This window comes from Manis pentadactyla, chromosome 9, assembly GCF_030020395.1.
Source record: "Manis pentadactyla isolate mManPen7 chromosome 9, mManPen7.hap1, whole genome shotgun sequence".
In the NCBI taxonomy this organism is placed as follows: Eukaryota; Metazoa; Chordata; class Mammalia; order Pholidota; family Manidae; genus Manis; species Manis pentadactyla.
This window is the reverse complement of record NC_080027.1, coordinates 106,819,816-106,842,163: the sequence shown is the minus strand read 5'-3', so window position 1 is coordinate 106,842,163 and position 22,348 is coordinate 106,819,816. Positions and strand designations below refer to the sequence as shown.

Genomic DNA, 22,348 nt, shown 5'->3' with positions numbered 1-22,348 from the left:
CCCGAACTGTGTGTTCTCAGGAAAAATACAATTTAAAAAGAATGAGAATCCCCTTTTCTATTTTTTTATCTTCCATTTTTTACATACTTAGTATTAAATAGGCCAAGAAACTTAATCAGACCTTATCCTTTATATAAAGGTAGAGATGGGGGAAAAAAACAGTATTACAAATGTATGTATAGTTTTTGATTTGTAGGTATGTTTTTTTCCCTGTAGAAACCTTTAAAAATGATGGTCCCTTTTTTTTAGAAAATCCATTTCCCATAGAAAAATTTAAGTTCTTAAGCAAGGTGAAATGTAATCTGTAGTACATCTACCCATTACTTCTGAACCATTAGGATGGTGATAGCAATAAAAAATAAGACCTTTTTATTCAATTATTAATCTATGCTTTAAGAGGGCAATCTTGCCCCATTTTCATACCAGTCTCAACACATTTTCATTTCAAATACTACATTTCACAATACACTTTCCCCCTATTTTTGGGGGGAAGGGTTATTTTTTAAAGTTCCTACAAAATGACATAAGATATTTTCTTTTTCAAAAGTTGAGATAAATGAATAATCTTCCCATCTGTTAAAGCCAAGTATAAAACACTGTGGACATAGAAAAGAACTCCATAAATCATCATTTTTAGTTTTAGAAAATATCAGTATACATGAAAAATAACTTCCAAGAGATTAAAACGTCCTTCTAAATTTCTTCACATACAGTAAAAAGTACTGTAGTTACCAAAAACAGTTCTATATTATAAGAAACAACTTAGATATTCTCCCAGAATAGGCAAAAGCAAGGGTACATAAGGCACAATATTATAGGACAAGACACATAAATTGATTCAGGATCAATTCCAGAACAGTGATCCGTCAAAGAAAACATGATGTAGTTCAGCAACTCAAACACAGTATTCAAGGATTGATTTATCATTTGCTTTGAAAACAAGCCAAATTTTTCTGTCCATCACAAGGGATAACATATTTTCTCTTGGCAATAAAATATAATATCTAAATTTATTACTGCTGGAGCTAAAGACAAAAAAATCACTACCAATGAAAAACTTGAAAATCCTCTTATGAGAATTTGTTTCAGTGACAGGAACAACGTAATTCCAATAAAAAACAAAGATTTATGGTTTTCAGCATAGCCAAGAACGATTATGTGCTAGTACTCCTCTTCAACCCATCTTCAGTAGCTGTTACCATTAACAGATAGAGCTGCCCCAGGATATAGTAAATTTAGAAAGCATATGGCTTAGGTTTTTCAACTAATTTAAAACCAAAGAATGTTTAACATGCTGGTCTTAAAATCTCTCATTGACAGGAAACAAAAATAAGTGAAAAATAACTATGTATCATGGAAGTCTAATATTTCAGTGATATTTTATTGGTGGCGGCAAAAATTGAGAGATAAAAGAGAGAACAGTGAATTTTCTAAGGAAATAGTCATTAGTGACTCACAGAGAATCACACTCCCATTATTAGATCTTTCAAGAGGCCATCCAGAGAAGTAAGATATTGTGTGCATGGGAGTTGAAGACATCCTTTCCCTCTAATACCAGGAAATAAATACAATAATAAATACTATCTCATCATTATTAGTTTTAGAATCATTAAATCATTGATAAGAGAAAGGCCACAACACTGCTTTTAAGCATATAGTTTTATCTTACAGAACTTCCTGTAAGTTTTAACTTAAAGGCTCTAATTTGTAAAATGTGATTACTATGGACCTGCTTAATCCTCTCCCATCAATTGTTGCATAATTAAAACTATCCTCTACAAACCATCAGAACTTCCTAAAACTCTGATGATGCATATTTTAAAATTTACATCATATCCATGTATGCAAACCTGAAATTAAAAAGAATATGAATTGGAAATGTTGGAAATATATTGCACATCCTTGTTCAATGTTTAATTGGACTCAATATTTATTGTGATGAACAAAACATCTATTTATTAAAGATGGAACTTCATGTATCATTTAGAGAATTTCTTTACAAAGAGTTGCCAAACATTTTCTTTGTAAAGAAATTCTCTAAATGATACATGAAGTTGCATCTTTAATAAATAGATGTTCTATTCATCACAGTTTTCCTCTGACTGCCAATAGCCTATGAAGTATTCATAGATGACTACACATTTTCCCCCCACTAAGTAAAACAGACAGCTTTGCTAATAAAATCATTTTTGTAAGGGCACAGGGACATAACCACTGAGTGTCCCAGGACCCAGGGGCATAGAAGTCTGCCTCTTTTGTTCACCACTCTATGGTAATGTTGGCAGACGGTAGTGGTTAAGAGGACTGACTTTAGGGCCAGATTACCAGGTTCAACTACCAGCTGTGCCATTTACTACTTGCAGGGTCTTGGAAAAGCATTGCCTCAATTTCATTAAATATTAAAAGACAAACAGGATAATAATGGTACCTAGCTCATAGGTTAAGTAAATATTTGTGCTTAGTACCTGGCATAAACCACTATATAAGCATTTGTTGAGTAAAATTAAAAAAAAAAAGTATTCTGTTGTGTTTGAGGGAGGGGAGCTGGAAAAGTGGGAAACAAAAGAAAATGAGAATAATTTGTATCATTCATCGCTCATATGACATACTCTTTCCCTCAAAAAGCTTTCTTCTTTGCCATAGGTATCTTTATGGAATTCTTCATTTGCCAGGACTCACAAGCTATTATTGCCTCAGATTTTCTGAAATCTTTTTCTTTTCTTTCCACTTATAGAAATGTTTAGTTCTCTTTCCAAGGAACACTTTTAATGTGTTCATTGCATGGCTCAGAGTATGTCTTCCTGCAACTATAATCATAAGCAAAAGTCTATAACTTGGTCAAAAAAAGTATTCCTCTTCCAAATTACTGTTCAGTCTTTTATTCCACCCACAGAGAATATTAAAAATAAGACATTATATACCTTGTATTGTAATCATAGATGCCTTGATAAGAAAATGCTGCCATTAAAAATTACCCAAGGAGAGGTACAAATGGAATGCATTTATGTAATAATTTCTCTGTAGGTACATAGGACAGTAGCTTGCAGAACCTTGGGTATATGTTTCAAGCAGTGACATTAAAACAAAATGACATATCACTCACTATGTTTCTGACATTATGGGCTAATAGTCCAATCTTCTGAATTACCCAAAGAATTTTAAGAAAAGATTTTGCAGGGGTTACTACTCACTTGATAATAATGCTGCAATAAAGTGGAATTATAATAAACTAAGGACTTCACTTAAGCATTCAACAACACTTATACTTCTCCCACCAAAAATGACTCTGATAACTTAAGGTGATTTAGTCAACATCACAGTCAGCCAAGATTTAGTCAATGTATAATAAATACTTATCTAACTACTGCTGGAGGTAATTTTCCTGTTTGTTGATAGTAAGACATCCAGAGTGGATTAGGGAAAGGGTGCTCAATTTCATCAAATTAATTTTTTGGTGTAAACTTCACTTCCAATTACATGTTTACTACCTGTGCCAATTTTTTTTTAAATGAAAAGAACTGTTCTCACCAAAAATCTGCCATTTTGAATATTTGTTATAAGCTATCACATTGGAAATTGCAGTACCCTACTTAAAAATCAGGTAGGTTTAAAATGTATTCATACATTGATTGTTTGGAACTCAAGATAGTTTTCTTACGGAAAAGACAGCAAGATTGGCAGAGAGAAAGAAACCACCATTTAATGAGCACCTACTAAATAAATGCCTGCTGGGGAACTTAATTTTCATATTTTATTTTTTCCAATCCTGTGAAGTAGTAACTTATCCATCCTGATTTTACCTATTCAGAAGGCTTTTTCCTTACATTATAGATTATTTATCTAAGTAATATATGTACACTGTGGAAAAAAAACAATTATACTTAAAATCAAATAGGTAAATAAAAAACAGCAGCTCAAATACAAAAACCTACTCCAAAGGCATTCCTCCTATCAATTTTTAGCTTTTATTTTGTTTTTTGGTATTTATCTCAACTTTTCTAAATAAAACCTAGTGGTATGACAACATTATTTAGAAATGTTAAGATTAAATTAGGAAGGCCCTAAAAGCCTTCCATTCTCTTCCCAGTTCGGATTGGATGCTCCTCAGCCACTACCTGGCTGCCATTCCTGGGACTTGCCTTTACCAACATACTAAAGGTACCAGTTACTGGAGAAGGACATTAACTGAATCAGTGAACGAGAGCATAACTGATTACAATGACTCGAAAGTGCTGCTTTAGCTTTAATTTATCTAGCTTTCTAAACGGAGTAACTTTTATGAATTAAACAGCTATAATAATAAAGTAGGAAGAAGCCACTTTTAGTCAGAAAAGTATTTATTCATGATTATCACCTCAAATCTAACAGGATGTTACAACTAGTAAAGAACAAGCATAGGAATTTGCTTTACTTCTCAGAGAAATGCTAAAAATGCTAGACCTCAGTAAAAAAAACACAAAAAATTCTGTGGAAATACTGAAAAGTAATTTCCCCACTATTTAGAGAGGGGGAGGGAGGAAGAGATAAGACTACAAGCAACAGAATAAAACTATTCCTAACGAACGTAGAAAGACTGCATTCTCAGATAGTCTCATATGAGCAAAGGGTTGCTACTGAGTCTACAGAAACCTGCGTAGAATGAATTCCATATTTTACTATCACGGTCTTTGGATTTTAAATTCATTGGAAGAAATAGAAACAAAAATGACGACACTGCATTTATGATACATACAAAGAATACTTGCTCCACAGCATTATTTCAGCTAAGTTTTATTTAACAGAGAAAAGAAGAAGAAAATATCCTTTTTAACACTCCTGTAAATGCCAATAAAGGTTACTTTTGTAACCTATTAGAGTATAATCATCTAATGTAAAAATGTCCAGATGCTTTTACTCTTGTTTAGTCAGATTCAATTTTTCCTCTTTACTGCAGATAAACAAAAACTAAGTTGTTTTAATGGTCAACTTAATACCCTGTTACAAATTAATGACTAGAGAAAGAAAAGAAACTTAGCTGATTTTAAAGCAGCATATTTTAGTAATGTGAACCTCACTGATTGGCACCAATACAACAGACCCTTCCAGTTAATTCTCTAAGATTTTAGTTGTTATCCCTGTTTCTGAAATAAATCATAGAGCACTGAAATGTACCTTTAGTTCAGACAGGTTCTTCCCTCCTTTTTCCTCTCTTTTTCTTATAGTTATTAGTATTGTTATTATTATTGTTAAAGAATATTAACTCATTCATTTGATTAAAAGGTTAAAAAGGGTTATGTAATGAAAAGTTAATCTCCCGCACACTCTGATTCACCAGGTCTCCATTTTCTCCACAGCAGTTACTGCCAGAGGCTTCTTATATACAGTTAAAGAGTTACACACACACACACACACACACGTGCACTTATATGCATGTGACATTTTTTATACAAATCATTGTATAATATGCACAACCATTTCTGTATCTACTTTCCCCTACTCCACTCTTAACAATGTATCTTGGAAACTGTTTGCAGTTACTATACAAAGAGCTACTTTCTTTTTGATAGGTGGATAATGTTTCATACAGATGCAGCATAATTTATTTAGGCAATCTCCTATGAATGGATGTTTAGTATGTGTCTGCTCTTCTGTTATTATAAACAATGTTGCAATGACTGTGTGAGTGGGTCTATAGAACAAATTCTTAGAAGTAGACTGCTTCTGGGACAAAAAGGATGGCTATTTTTGCAAAATGCATCCTGTCTGTGGAGGCTGTGCTGTGTAGAAGCAATTTGATATGAACAAACTAGAATGCTTGCTTCCTCCTAACCTTCCAAAACATTTTAATCTTTGCTAATCTCATAGGTAAAACTCTGCAACTCATTGTAGTTTAAACTTGCTTTTATTGGCTATAAATGAGGTATATCATCTTTTTGTGTTTAAATGTATTTTAATTTTCCTTCCTGTGAACTGTATATGCCTTTCCCTATTTTTTAAGTTTTTATAAGTACATAAAATAACATATGCACATATTTTATAGAGTCCACTGGTTTTATAACATTTGTTAAAACAAACAACAATCTCCAGCCCTCCTCTTCTAACATATTTCCTTCCCAGAAACAACGACTTTAATCTATTTTAGCCAATTCTATTGGTAGTTACCATCAGTTCTTAAATAATATGGTTGCATCAGTATTTTTTAATTTTTCCATTTTAGACCTCATCTCTTCACTTTCCACTAAGGAAGATGAGAATCCAACTCTCTCCTCATCCATTACTATCCCAGCAGGTGCAAACACAGTTCCTATTCTCTCACCCTCCTGAGGTAGTTACACCATAATTTTGGTAAGGATGAACAATAGTATGATTATGTATGAGTTTAGAGTGCAGCTGCCCAGTAAACCCTATGTATAATACAGTAGAGTGGTCAAGAGCATAGGTCCTAAGGGCAGACTGCCTGGGTTCAAATCCTGTCTTTGCCACTTACTAGTTGTCTAGTTATTTATGCAAGTTACTTACTCTCTGTTGCCTCAGTTTTCTTCTCTAAAACAGTAGCTTGTGGGTTTACAAGGATTAAAAAGTTCATGTTTGTACAGTGCTTGAAGGTGCTTTACAAGCATTTTCTATGCCCTGTTATTTTTTTCTCCTATAGTTATTGTCTGATCATTCAATTGCTTAGATTTCTATGTGCTTATTGTTAATTCAATCCCAAATTTGCTCCCTGTTGTTTAAATTCATTCAATTATATCAATCTTCTTGAGAAGTCTTCACAATAGCCTCCTAACCACTCCAGTCTGAACTGGTTGTCTTCATTCTACAGCTGGTACAGAGTTAACCTTCATTCTACAGCTAGCATTCTCCTGAGGATTCCCTTTATCTATTTTGTATCCTACACCCTGCTCGTTCTTAAAGAATACACTCCCATTAGCTTCAAGAGAAATGATGTGTAGGAGGTACTTTTTAAAAAAAAATCATGCATGTCTGAAAATGTCTTTATTTTATTCTTATGTTGATTAATGGCTTATAGCTAAATACAGAATTCTGAGTTGGAAATAATTTCTTTTCAGAATTTGGAGGGCATTCCTCCTTGTTTACTAGTTTCTGATGTGCTGACAGGAAGTCTGAAGCCATTCTGATTTCTAATCCTTAGTGTATAATCTGTTTTTCCTTTCTTGGGAAGTTCCTAAGACTCTTTTCCTCACCAGAGATACGCTGAAATTTCCCAATCATGTGTCTTGTTATAGGCACTCAGTAAGCCCTTTCAATCTGGAAACTCACACCCTTCAGCTGTGGGAAATTTTCTTCAATTATTTTGCTAGTGAGTTCTTCTTTTTCTTATTTTTCTGAAACTCATTGTTTTGATGTTGGACTTCCTTGATTAGAACTCAATTTTATCTTTTTTTCCTTCTTCTTTCTGGGACATTTCTCCATTTTCATCTCCCAACCCTTCTCTTGGGTTTTACTTCTGTCAGTTTTTTTTAACACACAGTGGCTCTTTGGCTTTGTGTAACATTCACGTCTTGTCTCGTAAGTAGTATTTTATCTCTCTGAGGATAGTGGGGTTTTGTTTTGTTTTGTTTTGTTTTCTAAAGCTTTCTATTCCGGGTCTCTGTCCCTAGTTTCTTATTCATGTTGTTTGTTTTGGTTTCTCCCTTGCATGCCAGAGGCCTTTCTTCACCTTAGGACGGGGCACCTAAGGGATGCCCTTCCTTGGGCATCATACCTCAGATGACTCTGCTGGTCCTGGGCACGAATCCCCACAGACCCTGAATAAACAAGCTGCATTGCCCACATGCACATTTGTGGGGCCTCTCATGACAAGGGACCAAGTTTGAAAATTCTAGCCTGGCTTTACAGATTGTTATAAAAGTATACAGTGAATCTTCAGCCTTCACTTCAATCCTTTAGTAAGTTTGTGTTTTAAAAAAGTTTGAGCAAGGATGGCGGCGTGAGCAGAGCAGTGGAAATCTCCTCCCAAAACCACATATATTTATGAAAATATAACAAAGACAACTCTTCCTAGAATAGAGACCAGAGGACACAGGACAACATCCAGATCACATCCACACATGCGAGAACCCAGCGCCTCGCGAAGGGGGTAAGATACAAGCCCCAGCCCAGCGGGACCCGAGCGCCCCTCACCCCAGCTCCCGGCGGGAGAAGATGAGTTGGAGCGGGGAGGGAGAGGGAGCCCAGGACTGCTAAACACCCAGCCCCAGCCATCCGCACTGGAGTGCAGACATAGTGCATGCATGGGGTCCTGGATACTAGGGAAACAGGACAGCAAGACCTGTGAGCGGGTCCCTGAGGCCAGCGCCCAGGGACAAAGAAAAGCAAGTGGCTTTTTGTTTTTTGTTTTTTTTTGGTGAGTGCTTTTTGTAAGTCTTAAAGGGACAGGGACCCCAAAACCGGACGGAAGAGTCCCGGGACACTTAGTCCAGCAGCAGAGAATCTGGGGATCTCTGGGCACTCTAACCCCCTGGGCAGCAGGGAGCACGGAGGCCCCTCACGGAGATAAATAGCCTCCCGGCCACTCCCCCTCCACTGCAGCTCCACCATATTGGAGTAGCAGCCCGAGGCAAGCCACCCACAGCAACAGTGGAGATAAACTCCATAGCAGCCGGGCAGGAATCAGAAGCCCTGTCCGCGCGCAGCTGCCCAGAGCAAGCCACTAGAGGTCGCTGTTCTCCCAGGAGAGGAAGGCGACAAACCAACAAGAAGGGAAGTTCTTCCAGCCATCACTCGTTCCAGCTCTGCAAACTATCTCTATCACCATGAAAAGGCAAAATTACAGGCAGACAAAGATCACAGAGTCAACAACTGAGGAGAGAGACCTAACCAGTCTTCTTGAAAAAGAATTCAAAATAAAAATCATAAACATGCTGATGGAGATGCAGAGAAATATACAAGAGCTAAGGGATGAAGTCCGGAGGGAGATTACAGACACCCAAAAAGAGATTACAGAAGTGAAACAAACTCTGGAAGGATTTATGAGCAGAATGGATAAGATGCAAGATGCCATTGATGGAATAGAAACCAGAGAACAGGAACACATAGAAGCTGACATAGAGAGAGATAAAAGGATCTCCAGGAATGAAACAATTTTAAGAGAACTGTGTGACCAATCCAAAAGGAACAATATCCGCATTATAGGGGTACCAGAAGAAGAAGAGAGAGAAAAAGGGATAGAAAGTGTCTTTGAAGAAATAATTGCTGAAAACTTCCCCAAACGGGGGAAGGAAATAATCGAACAGACCACGGAAATAAACAGAACTCCCAACAGAAAGGACTCAAGGAGGACAACACCAAGACACATAATAATTAAAATGGCAAAGATCAAGGATAAGGAAAGAGTTTTGAAGGCAGCTAGAGAGAAAAAGGTCACCTATAAAGGAAAACCCATCAGGCTATCATCAGACTTCTCGACAGAAACCTTACAGGCCAGAAGAGAATGGCATGATATATTTAATGCAATGAAACAGAAGGGCCTTGAACCAAGAATATGGTATCCAGCACAATTATCATTTAAATATGAAGGAGGGATTAAACAATTCCCAGACAAGCAAAGGTTGAGGGAATTTGCCTCCCACAAACCACCTCTACAGGGTATTTTAGAGGGACTGTTCTAGACGGGAGCACTCCTAAAACTAAACAGATGTCACCAGAGAAAATAAAATCACAGCAAAGAAAGCAGACCAACCAAATACTAACTAAAGGCAAAAAAATAAAACCAACTACCCACTAAAAGCAGTTAAAGGAAACACGAAAGAGCACAGAATAAAACAACCAACATATAAAGAATAGAGGAGGAGGAATAAGAAGGGAGAGAAGAAAAGAATCTCCAGACAGTGTATATAACAGCTCAATAAGCGAGCTAAGTTAGGCAGTAAGATACTAAAGAGGCTAACCTTGAACCTTTGGTAACCACGAATCTAAAGCCTGCAATGGCAATAAGTACATATCTTTCAATAGTCACCCTAAATGTAAATGGACTGAATGCACAAATCAAAAGAAACAGAGTAATAGAATGGATAAAAAAGCAAGACACATCTATATGCTGCTTACAAGAGACTCACCTCAAACCCAAAGACATGCACAGACTAAAAGTCAAGGGATGGAAAAACATATTTCAGGCAAAGAACAGAGAGAAGAAAGCAGGGGTTGCAGTACTAATATCAGACAAAATAGACTTCAAACAAAGAAAGTAACAAGAGATAAGGACACTACATAATGATAAAGGGCTCAGTCCAACAAGAGGATATAACCATTATAAATATATATGCACCCAAAACAGGAGCACCAGCATATGTGAAACAAATACTAACAGAACTAAAGGGTGAAATAGACTGCAATGCATTCATTTTAGGAGACTTTAACACGTCACTCACCCCAAAGGATAGATCCACCGGGCAGAAAATAAGTAAGGACACGGAGGCACTGAACAACACAGTAGAACAGATGGACCTAATGGACATCTATAGAACTTTACATCCAAAAGCAACAGGATATACATTCTTCTCAAGTGCACATGGAACATTCTCCAGAATAGATCACATACTAGCTCACAAAAAGAGCCTCAGTAAATTCCAAAATATTGAAATTCTACCAACCAACTTTTCAGACCACAAAGGTATAAAACTAGAAATAAATTCTACAAAGAGAACAAAAAGGCTCACAAACACATGGAGGCTTAACAACATGCTCCTAACTAATCAATGGATCAACGAACAAATTAAAATAGAGATCAAGGAATATATGGAAACAAATGACAACAACAACACAAAGCCCCAACTTCTGTGGGATGCAGCAAAAGCAGTCGTAAGAGGAAAATATATAGCCATCCAGGCACACTTGAAGAAGGAAGAACAATCCCAAATGAATAGTCTAACATTACAATTATTGAAACTGGAAAAAGAAGAACAAATGAAGCCTAAATCAGCAGAAGGAGGGACATAATAAAGATCAGAGAAGAAATAAATAAAATTGAGAAGAATAAAACAATAGAAAAAATCAATGAAACCAAGAGCTGGTTCTTTGAGAAAATAAACAAAATAGATAAGCCTCTAGCCAAACTTATTAAGAGAAAAAGAGAATCAACACACATCAACAGAATCAGAAACGAGAATGGAAAAATCATGACAGACTCCACAGAAATACAAACAATTATTAAAGACTACTATGAAAACCTATATGTTAACAAGCTGGAAAACCTAGAAGAAATGGACAACTTCCTAGAAAAACACAACCTTCCAAGACTGACCAAGGAAGAAACACAGAAGTTAAACAAACCAATGACGAGCAAAGAAATTGAAACAGTAATAAAAAAACTACCCAAGAACAAAACCCTCAGGCAGGACGGATTTACCTTGGAATTTTATCAGACACAGAGAAGATATGATACCCATTCTCCTTAAAGTTCTCCAAAAAATAGAAGAGGAGGGAATACTCCCAAACTCATTCTATAAAGCCAACATCACCCTAATACCAAAATCAGGCAAAGACCCACCAAAAAAGAAAATTACACACCAATATCCCTGATGAATGCAGATGCAAAAATACTCAACAAAATATTAGCAAAACGAATTCAAAAATATATCAAAAGGATCATACACCTTGACCAAGTGGGATTCATCCCAGGGATGCAAGGATGGTACAACATTCAAAAATCCATCAACATCGTCCACCACATCAACAAAAAGAAAGACAAAAACCACATGATCATCTCCATAGATGCTGAAAAAGCATTTGACAAAATTCAACATCCATTCATGATAAAAACTCTCAACAAAATGGGTATAGAGGGCAAGTACCTCAACATAATAAAGGCCATATATGATAAACCCACAGCCAACATTATACTGAACAGTGAGAAGCTGAAAGCTTTTCCTCTGAGATCGGGAACAAGACAGGGATGCCCACTCTCTCCACTGTTATTTAACATAGTACTGGAGGTCCTTGCCATGGCAATCAGACAAAACAAAGAAATACAAGGAATCCAGATTGGTAAAGAAGAAGTTAAACTGTCACTATTTGCAGATGACATGATATTGTACATAAAAAACCCTAAAGACTCCACTCCAAAACTACTAGAACTGATATTGGAATACAGCAAAGTTGCAGGATACAAAATGAACACACAGAAATCTGTGGCTTTCCTATACACTAACAATGAACCAATAGAAAGAGAAATTAGGAAAACAACTCCATTCACAGTTGCATCAAAAAGAATAAAATATCTAGGAATAAACCTAACCAAAGAAGTGAAAGACCTATACCCTGAAAACTACAAGACACTCTTAAGAGAAATTAAAGGGGACACTAACAAATGGAAACTCATTCCATGCTCATGGCTAGGAAGAATTAATATTGTCAAAATGGCCATCCTGCCCAAAGCAATATACAGATTTGATGCAATCCTTATCAAATTACCAGCAACATTCTTCAACGAACTGGAACAAATAGTTCAAAAATTCATATGGAAACACCAAAAACCCTGAATAGCCAAAGCAATCCTGAGAAAGAAGAATAAAGTTGGGGGGATCTCACTCCCCAACTTCAAGCTCTACTACAAAGCCACAGTAATCAAGACAATTTGGTACTGGCACAAGAACAGAGCCACAGACTAGTGGAACAGATTAGAGACTCCAGACATTAACCCAAACATTTATGGTCAATTAATATTTGATAAAGGAGCCATGGACATACAATGGGGAAATGACAGTCTCTTCAACAGATGGTGCTGACAAAATTGGACTGCTACATGTAGGAGAATGAAACTGGACCACTGTCTAACCCTATACACAAAAGTAAATTCAAAATGGATCAAAGACCTGAATGTAAGTCATGAAACCATAAAACTCTTAGAAAAAAACAGGCAAAAACGTCTTAGACATAAACATGAGTGACCTCTTCTTGAACATATCTCCCCGGGCAAGGAAAACAACAGCAAAAATGAACAAGTGGGACTATATTAAGCTGAAAAGCTTCTGTACAGCAAAAGACACCATCAATAAACAAAAAGGTACCCTACAGTATGGGAGAATATATTTGTAAATGACAGATCCGATAAAGGCTTGACGTCCAAAATATATAAAGAGCTCACCCACCTCAATAAACAAAAAAACAAATAATCCAATTAAAAAATGGGCAGAGGAACTGAACAGACAGTTCTCCAAAAAAGAAATACATGTAGGAGAATGAAACAGACAGATGAAAAGATGCTCCACATCGCTAATCATCAGAGAAATGCAAATTAAAACCACAATGAGGTATCACTTCACACCAGTAAGGACGGCTACCATCCAAAAGACAAACAACAACAAATGTTGGCAAGGTTGTGGAGAAAGGGGAACACTCCTACACTGCTGGTGGGAATGTAAATTAGTTCAACCATTGTGGAAAGCAGTATGGAGGTTCCTCAAAATGCTCAAAATAGAAATACCATTTGACCCAGGAATTCCACTCCTAGGAATTTACACTAAGAATGCAGCACTCAAGTTTGAAAAAGACAGATGCACCACTATGTTTATCGCAGCACTATTTACAATAGCCAAGAAATGGAAGCAACCTAAGGGTCCATCAGTAGATGAATGGATAAAGAAGATGTGGTACATATACACAATGGAATATTATTCAGCCATAAGAAGAAAACAAATCCTACCATTTGCAAGAACATGGATGGAGCTAGAGGATATTATGCTCAGTGAAATAAGCCAAGCAGAGAAAGAGAAATACCAAATGATTTCACTCATCTGTGGAGTATAAGAACAAAGGAAAAACTGAAGGAACAAAACAGCAGCAGAATCACAGAACCCAAGAATGGACTAACAGGTACCAAAAGGAAAGGGACTGGGGAGGATGGGTGGGTCGGGAGGGATAAGGGGGGGGGAGAAGAAAGGGGGTATTATGATTAGCATGCATAATGGGGGGGAGAAAGGGGAGGGCTGTACAACACAGAGAAGACAAGTAGTGATTATACAACATTTTGCTATGCTGATGGACAGTGACTGTAAGGAGGTTTGTGGGGGGGACCTGGTATAGGGGAGAGCCTAGTAAACACAATGTTCTTCATGTAATTGTAGATTAATGATAACAAAAAAAAAAGAAAGAAAAGGAGGATTACTCTCTGATGGGATAAAACTAACTGCAAATCACTGATTAATGCATGCTTTAAATATCCTTAATTTTGATCATTTAAAGGGTGTCAGATGATCAGATATGGAAGTATATTTTTCTGATAATATTCCTTTCTCTTAAAAAAAAAAAAAAGCAATTCCTGTGTGGTGATCTCCAATAAGTTCTTCACAATGGTATAAAGGGCATATCAAAGTGTGGGTAAAGGGTTTGTTTGTGTTTATACAGAGGATCAAAGCCTAATTTGGCTACCCAGAAAATGAATTAAGATACGATATGAAGAAGAACTTCCAACATCAACATTCTCTGGAAGAGTCATTCCAGAAGATGATCATCAAAAAACTTCAACAAAGATCCTAGTGCTGTTGCAGTTGTAGCTGCATTCATCCCACCAGTTCCTGGACTTGCCATTGGAATGAAGAAGGAGATATCTAAGCTGGCCTGTGCATACAGTAAAACAACAAATTTGACTGGATCTATACTGTTGGAACTCAACCAAGAATTAGGAGAAGTGCAAGTTGCAGCACTCCAAAATCTTGCGACTATAGACTATCTACTGTTAAAAGAACATATGAGATGTGAACAGTTCCCAGGAATGTGTTGTTTTAATTTGTCTGATTTTTCTCAAAATATTCAAATTCAGTTAGACAATATCCATCATATCATTGATAAGTTTTCATAAATGCCTAGGGTGCCTAACTGGTTTTCTTCGTTTCACTGGATATGGCTGGTAATTGTAGGTCTGCTTTGGTTATGTAGCTGTATTCCTATTATGTTAATGTGTGCACGCAATTTAATTAGTAATTTAAAACCTATACACGCTTATGTTACACTACAAGAAGATTTGTCAAAGAAATAATCAATCTTCCCATGTTTTCTTCCGTCTGCTTCTTCTATAGCTTCTCTTCTTCCTTCATAATTATAACCTCTAAGTAGAATTCGTGCCTCATATCGAAATTACTGAGTATCATAATTCTTCCAAGTGGTAAAGATACCTCAAGACAAATGCTGGGCATAGAAGCCACAGGGCATAAATCTGCAAAGAAGTAAAAAGCTAACCTTTTCAAACAATAATGCTTCTCTCTCACTTGCCAACTTTACATTTCCCTGTATGGCCCCGGAAGATGACTGGTTAGCCAGAGACGGGTAAGATTCCTCAAGGGAGGAACAACCTAAGACAGGCACAGTCGCAGGGGGGCCATCAGGTGAGAAATTGGGGATCAACAGAGGTGAGGCTTAGAACCCCCCCCCCCCCGTTTTGAGAGAAATCTTCTGCATGCGTGGATGTTTTGTTGCCCTTGTCTAGCTTGGATTAATACTTAGTCTATAGGCACACACCTGATCATCTACATTTGCCCACTTACAGCACTAAACTATGTTTTCTACCTTTATCTTGCATCTACCTACCACTTCAGCATTTTATTTAAAAAAAAAAATAATAATAATAATAAGGGAGAAATGTGGGATTCACATATAAATTAAGTATAAAAATCAAAAGAATAATCATTATTGACCTGATTGTTTACAGTTCATGATGCGTGATCAAAACCGAAAGTTTCTGTGATGACTGCCCTTGCACTGTTCACCATGTAAGAACTTATTCACTATGTAAGAACTTGTTCACCATGTAAAAACTTGTTCGTTATGCGTCAGAAGATTGGAGACTGGTGAGAATTAGGCTTGGGATTGATTAATGATTGTGCATTGAGTCCCCTATACAGAATTTTATTGTTGTTAACAATCATATGATCAATAAATATGAGAGATGCCCTATCAAAAAAAAAAAAGTTTGAGACTGACTTAATATTAAAATACATGATACGGCTTTGTAAACCTAGCAAACAGCTGGACCACAATAAAATGCTGACTTCCTTCATAGTTTCTCCTTCCCCAGGTCTTCTTGCTTTACAGTAATCCTGACAAAAGCCTGTACAAATGCCTTACAGGAATCAGAAAAATAATCCTGTATTTAAGACGCTTTACTGCCACCTGCTGGACATTTTGTGAAACAACTGCAAATCAACAATGACAATTAAATGACATGCACCCCTGGTTACTGGGCCAACATAATTTGTACAACCAGAGGGGTGGCACTGCCTTGGAACCACCTTTCACAGAAGTGAACAAATTTTTACGGTTCTGGAATGAGGATGGGAGGAAGATAAAAGAGCAAATTAGTTATTCAAACTTACAAGTTAGAAGTAACTGTGGTATGGCATCTTCACAGAATTGAGAAACTGATTTCTTCATGGAAAAAAATGTTGTGTAACAGCTAATCTAAATCTAGCTTATAAGAGTAAAATAAAAATTGGCTTTAGTAGGTTACAATAAGAAATTAAATTCTACTTTTTATTTTACTCATACCAGTTTCGGGTTCCAAATAACTAACTTCCAAAGAAATTTATGAATGTGGTCAAAAGTAACTGACATTTTGGAATTCAGTTGGCTAACAAATGCAAGCTGCTTCTTTCTAATGGATAAACCTGATTAAATAACGTTGGGATCAGTTCTATTATAAAGCTTGCTTTGAAAATGTGAATGTTCCACAACTGACATATTAGGCAACCATCTGTGAATATGTTACCTCACTTTACCATGCAGTTCCGCTATGGGCTACACCCATCCGTGGCCAGAGGTAATAATGTTCTATTCAACTTCCTAAACCACCTTCCTTCCATCATTTCTCTGTAAATTTACAAATACTCTGCTGCCTACTCTCACATGTAAATTTCAAGTTTTTTCAAGGTAAAATGCTACCCTTATTGCAGTATTATATATTTTTCAACCATTTAACACATGTAAAAATGTGCTGCCATTTTTATTAAGTTCTTATCCTTCTTTATGTGTCATTGACTAAGTTTTTGAGTATATTGCCCTGATCCCTTTTCCCCATAAACCCTATGATTTTCAGGGCACTATGCAACTTGGCAAAGTGCAGTGATTTTTAGGAACACATATGTCACATTACAGCATAACTAATAGTATATGGCTATTTTAACCTGGGCTTAAGCCCATTCTTCTAGAGTATTATCATCAATATTATCACATGTATCTTTTAGAATTTTACAAATTTCAAAGAATGAATATATACCAATGCATGATTCTTTAGAAAACTCAAACTCAAAACTACCCAAACAAAAGCCTCAAGGGACATTATTCCAGGGTCTTCTGCTTTACTTATCCATGTTTTTTGATAATTCTTGAGTTCATCTACCTTTCCTCAAATAACATATGCATATCACTGAAATCTAGGAGTGATGGAATGTAAGTATAAAGGCTGCTAAATATAAGTATAAAAGCTGTCTTCACATGAACTTGCATATGGAAAATTGTGAAATCATCTTCGTTTATTTTATAAGATGGGGATAAGACATGACATTTTTAGGACATTTCAAGAAAACCAAGGGCTGCCATTATCCATTGAGCTCAAACTTTCAGAGCCACAAATATCAGACAACTGATTTTTTCCATATGTTTGATCATTTGTATGTATATTATGCTAAAGTTCGAGATCTGCTTCATTGGTTATATATACAGATATATTGGTTTTATATATATATAAGTTAAATAATAGTCAATCAAAATATTGAGTGCTACCATACACAGCATTGCTTTTTTAACCAGCATTTTAAATTCTATTATTTGAAAAATAGAAAGATATGTTTCTTATAATATTAAATCTTCCTTATTCGCATTTCCCTTTCTTTATTACTATTATCACCCTCTGTTTTTACAGAATATTCTAGCATCTTGAAAAATAAATTATCTAGATACTCCTAATAATGCCTCAGGAAGTAAAAGAGAATCATCATTAATTTATACATAAAATTAAACGTAGGCTAATCTACAGAGAGAGAGTCAGGGTTAAAACTAAGGCTTGAATAATTAATATCCTCTAATAATTCTGATGAAAAGTTATCTTTTATAGTAATTTTATAAATGCCTTGTAGAGTACATTCTGCTTTAATATTCATTTTCTTCAGGGTTTCCTCAAATTTTTATCACTTGGGTCGATAAACATGGGAAAACAGGTATAAGGTGGCTCTTCCTCAGAGTTTTTCAGGTTGGTTTCCTTTTTTGTGGTGGTATTTTTAATTTTCTGTTTGATGTCTTCATTTACATAAACATGAACATTTTGGATAGCTAACTTTGACTCTAAAAGACTTTTCACATATTTATTCATAAGGCTTGCTAGGGTATATCAAAGATATAGACATAGAATTTAAATTATAATTTTAAGTACATTTACCAAATGTTTCTGGGTTTTGAAGACTCCATGAAAATGAAACAAATTCACTTATTACAGGCCCAGTTTTTTAAAAATCCAGAGATTTTATAGGGAAGACTATTGGGGTAATTTTAAGATTTTATCATAATATAATTTTTAAAAAGGCATAAGATGTCTGCAGCTTTGAGCTACTAGATGTTTGGTTTTGAATTTGCCAGTTCAATTGAGCAAGAGAATTGGGAAGAGAATTGAAAAAGCATGGACTTAGGAATATTGACATTTTCCAATTAAACCAGCTTTATGATCATATTTATGCTATTACCTGCAAAGCAGTATTCTTACTTACTCAGACTCCAACTTTGCTTTGCTTTGCTTTGCTCATTTGAATATGACATGCAACAAACAGATTGGACAGAGTTCCCAATTTCCCTAATGTGTTACCCACCAGCCAGGCAGTAGACAACTGCAGTCCACTGTTCAGTTTTCCTCTTTCTCCTATTTCAGTATTCTTGGAAGGCATGTGATGGCTATTTTTTTTTTATTCATGCAGGTTACATTTACAATGAAAATATTTACCAGTTCTAGTTCATGTGGTCAATTTATTTACCTCTCAGTATTATTTATATGCAAAGATCCTAACATCTAAAGAAGTAATTTCCTTTTGAAAACTCAGCAAGTCAAGCTTTACACAGTTTGAATTTGAAAAATCTTTTTTTGATGAATAACAAAATCTGGTATCGCCACCAGGGGAAAATAGTTTTTTCTGTTTTCTAAATCTGGAAATGGGTGCTTTAGATATGATATTCAAATGCCTTTAGAAAACATCTCAGTTTTGGTGGAAAAGACTTTGGTGTATCAAAATCTGTCAAATGCCAATGTAAATATAAATTTTAGTATCTCAGGTAACTAGTAAACTGCTGAATGCAAGAGTCTGAGAACTACTGAGAGAACTACATTTTGTGCCTAACCACTCCCACATTGGCCTACTTCTAAGGAGTTGTTGATATTCATTGGGTTTCTCATCAGTGTGAATTTGCTCATGCTGAACAATGTGTCAGGCACAAATACAGGCCCTCCCATCTTTTTACAATCAAAAGTTTTCTCACCAGTTTGAAATCTCTGATATATAATAAATTGGCAGCCACAACAAAAATTCTTCACAGATCCTTCACATTCATAAAGTGCCTTTCTGTTATGAATTCTATGGAGTAGGGTAAAAGGTACACTTCCCCATAGCTGACTGCCTCATACCTGAGATCAGAATGTGTGTCATGGCTTTTACATTTGCAAAAGCCAATCACTCCTTCTTTGGGCTTCCTCTGTTGGGAAAAGAACAAAGGCAATCTAGAGCTTGTAAAATGGGAAAATCACATAAAAATAGAAGGGCTTTCCCTTACACACTTGACTTGACTTATTCATTTGGAAACAAACTTCTGTATTCTCATTCTTTTTCTCTGGTCTGTCTTTGGCTAGCACTTCTTCATCTTTCTAAACTCTACATGCTGTTGCAGGACTCAGCCTTAGACATCTCTCTTTGACCTAAACACATTTCTCTGTTGATTTCATTAAATCTTGTGGCTCTGAACACCATCTTTTGCTATAGGCCTGAAAATTATATCTCCAGTCTGTACCTCTCCCTTGATTTTCCAGAGCCATACATTTCTACCTGGATGTCTATTAAGACCATAAACTTAACAAGATCAAAATTAGCTTCTGGTCAATCCCACTTACAAACTTGCTTCTCTCATAATCTGTCCCATTAAAAAAAAATGACAACTTAATTCTTATAGCTGCTCTAACGAAAATTCTTCATTCTTCCTTTTCTTAACTTTCCATTTCCAATCCATCAGGCAAATTCCATTTTGGCTCTACCTTCAAATATATCCAGAATTTGGTCACCTCTCAGCCCTTCCATTACTACCATTATGGCCCAAGTTCTATCATTTCTTGTCTGGATTATTGCAACAGCATTCTAATTGGTCTCTGAACTCCCATTCTTGCACCCCCACTCTCAATATACAAGTCAGTGGGTCCTCATTTCAGAGTACAAGTCAAAGCCCTCATGATGACCTATGAGACCTTTATGATCTGCTTGCCAAAGAGCTTAGTGATGTCATCTCCTACTACTCTCCCCTTGTTCATTTACTCCAGCCTCACTGGCATCTATCTATCTGCTCCTGGAAAATCCAAGCATATTCCTATTTTACACTAGCTGTTCCCCTACATAGAACCCCTCACCTCAGGTATCCACATGCTTTACTCTCATACTTTTATAAGATCTTTACTCAAACATCACATAACAGAGAGGCATTCCTTGGACATTTTAGCTAAAGTTATACCTCCTTGACACTTCTTATCCCCATTCGCTACTTAATTTTTTTCTTTGTACTTATCATCTGGCATAGTATAATTTTACCTATTACTCTTGCTTATTGTCTAGAATGTAAGCTCTATAAAGGGAGAGAAATTTGTTGTTTTTTTTTCACTGCTGTATCTCAAGTGCTTTGAATAGCTTCTAGCACATAGTTGTCACTCAATAATATTTGCTGAATAAGGGAACAGGCTTTTAAAAAATATAAAAATCAACAAAAGCTATACAATATACTATAACAATAACATGTACTGTGAATAATTATCCATCATCTGTCTTCCTAACTACATAAGAATCTTCTAAAGGCAGAAATTTTATCTTACATCTCTTTTCATTCTTAGGGACTGGTATAGAATGTTACATATACAGCAATTACTCAATTAAATATTTGATAGCAAGAAATTTTGCCTAAACATAAATCACTAGGAGATAAAAATAGAATAACAGAATAATTATCTAATTCAACATTAGATTGGCATGTAAGGGGGAATGGCTCCAAATGTAGTCTTTTCCCCTCCACTGTGTATGAGCAATAGTTTCCAGTGCTAATTTAGAAGAACCTCCAAAAATGATTGTGGACTGCCATGAATCAAGATGGTACCAAACTTTTCAGCAAGGACAAAGGAGAAAGATTGGCTCTGGACTAGACACCTTGGCCACCTCTCATTGTCTTTGGGACCACTACTTGAAATGTTAGAGATATTTAACAATTTACTGTTTAGGTCTCTCTTCTATAAAATTGTAACAACTTCAGTATGTGACTACACTTCTTCAAAATCAATAGACTTTAGTGGATCAAAGCTTGAACACACAAAGGTTCCTAGAGAAGCAGCAAAGACAGCATATAACATTACAAATAATGACCACAAAGGAGCTGAAGGAAGGTGACTCTGAGCCAGTCCAGTTCACACAGAACTTGCATGTGAAATATCAACAGGCTATAAACTGGTTACACCCAGACAGGTTTACAATATAATTTAGGCCCACACCTAAACTGGTTGCAACGCATGCAAAAGAAGAACAATGGAAATAAGACGAGATGAAAATGTGATTTCTCCAAGTATGACTCCTTGGAGAAAAGTGCTTGTTAACCTATTTCTAGAAAAGCAACAACTGTGACAGGATAAAAAGAGAATGGATTCAAATTCTGACCAGAAATTCTGAGTTCTGTTTAGGAAATAAAGAGAAATGAAGAAAAATGCACAGACAAAAAAAAATTCACAAATGCTGACTTTCAAAAATACGACCCAAATCATAGAAGAATCCATATTAACCAACAAGGAAACAATAAATGGTTGTTTTATCTACCTATGAAACATCTACAACTAAATGTCTAGGTTTACTAAGCAAATAATACTGCAACAATGCAAAGCACTTCCTACTTTTCAAGGTTTTTCATTACTTTATTTAATGTTAATTACGCTCCCTTAAAATTATCCAACTGATCTAATTATCTAAATATCTACTGGTAAGCATGCAAAACACCAAACGGAAACATAAGGTAGGAAATGAGTGAAGAGTTGCTTTGACAGTGACACTAATTCCTTTAGAGTATAACAACTCAGGTGGGTTTTTTTCAATCTCTCTCTTCTGTCAGCCCCTCCAACCAGGGTTATGAATATAACTTTTGTGGGGCG

General features: G+C 35.9%; 1 protein-coding gene across 7 annotated transcripts in view; it reads right to left on the bottom strand.

The window, feature by feature from the left end:
- Positions 1-22,348, bottom strand: part of RASAL2 (RAS protein activator like 2) — a 386,187-nt gene that overhangs the window by 178,960 nt on the left and 184,879 nt on the right. The window lies entirely within an intron of this gene.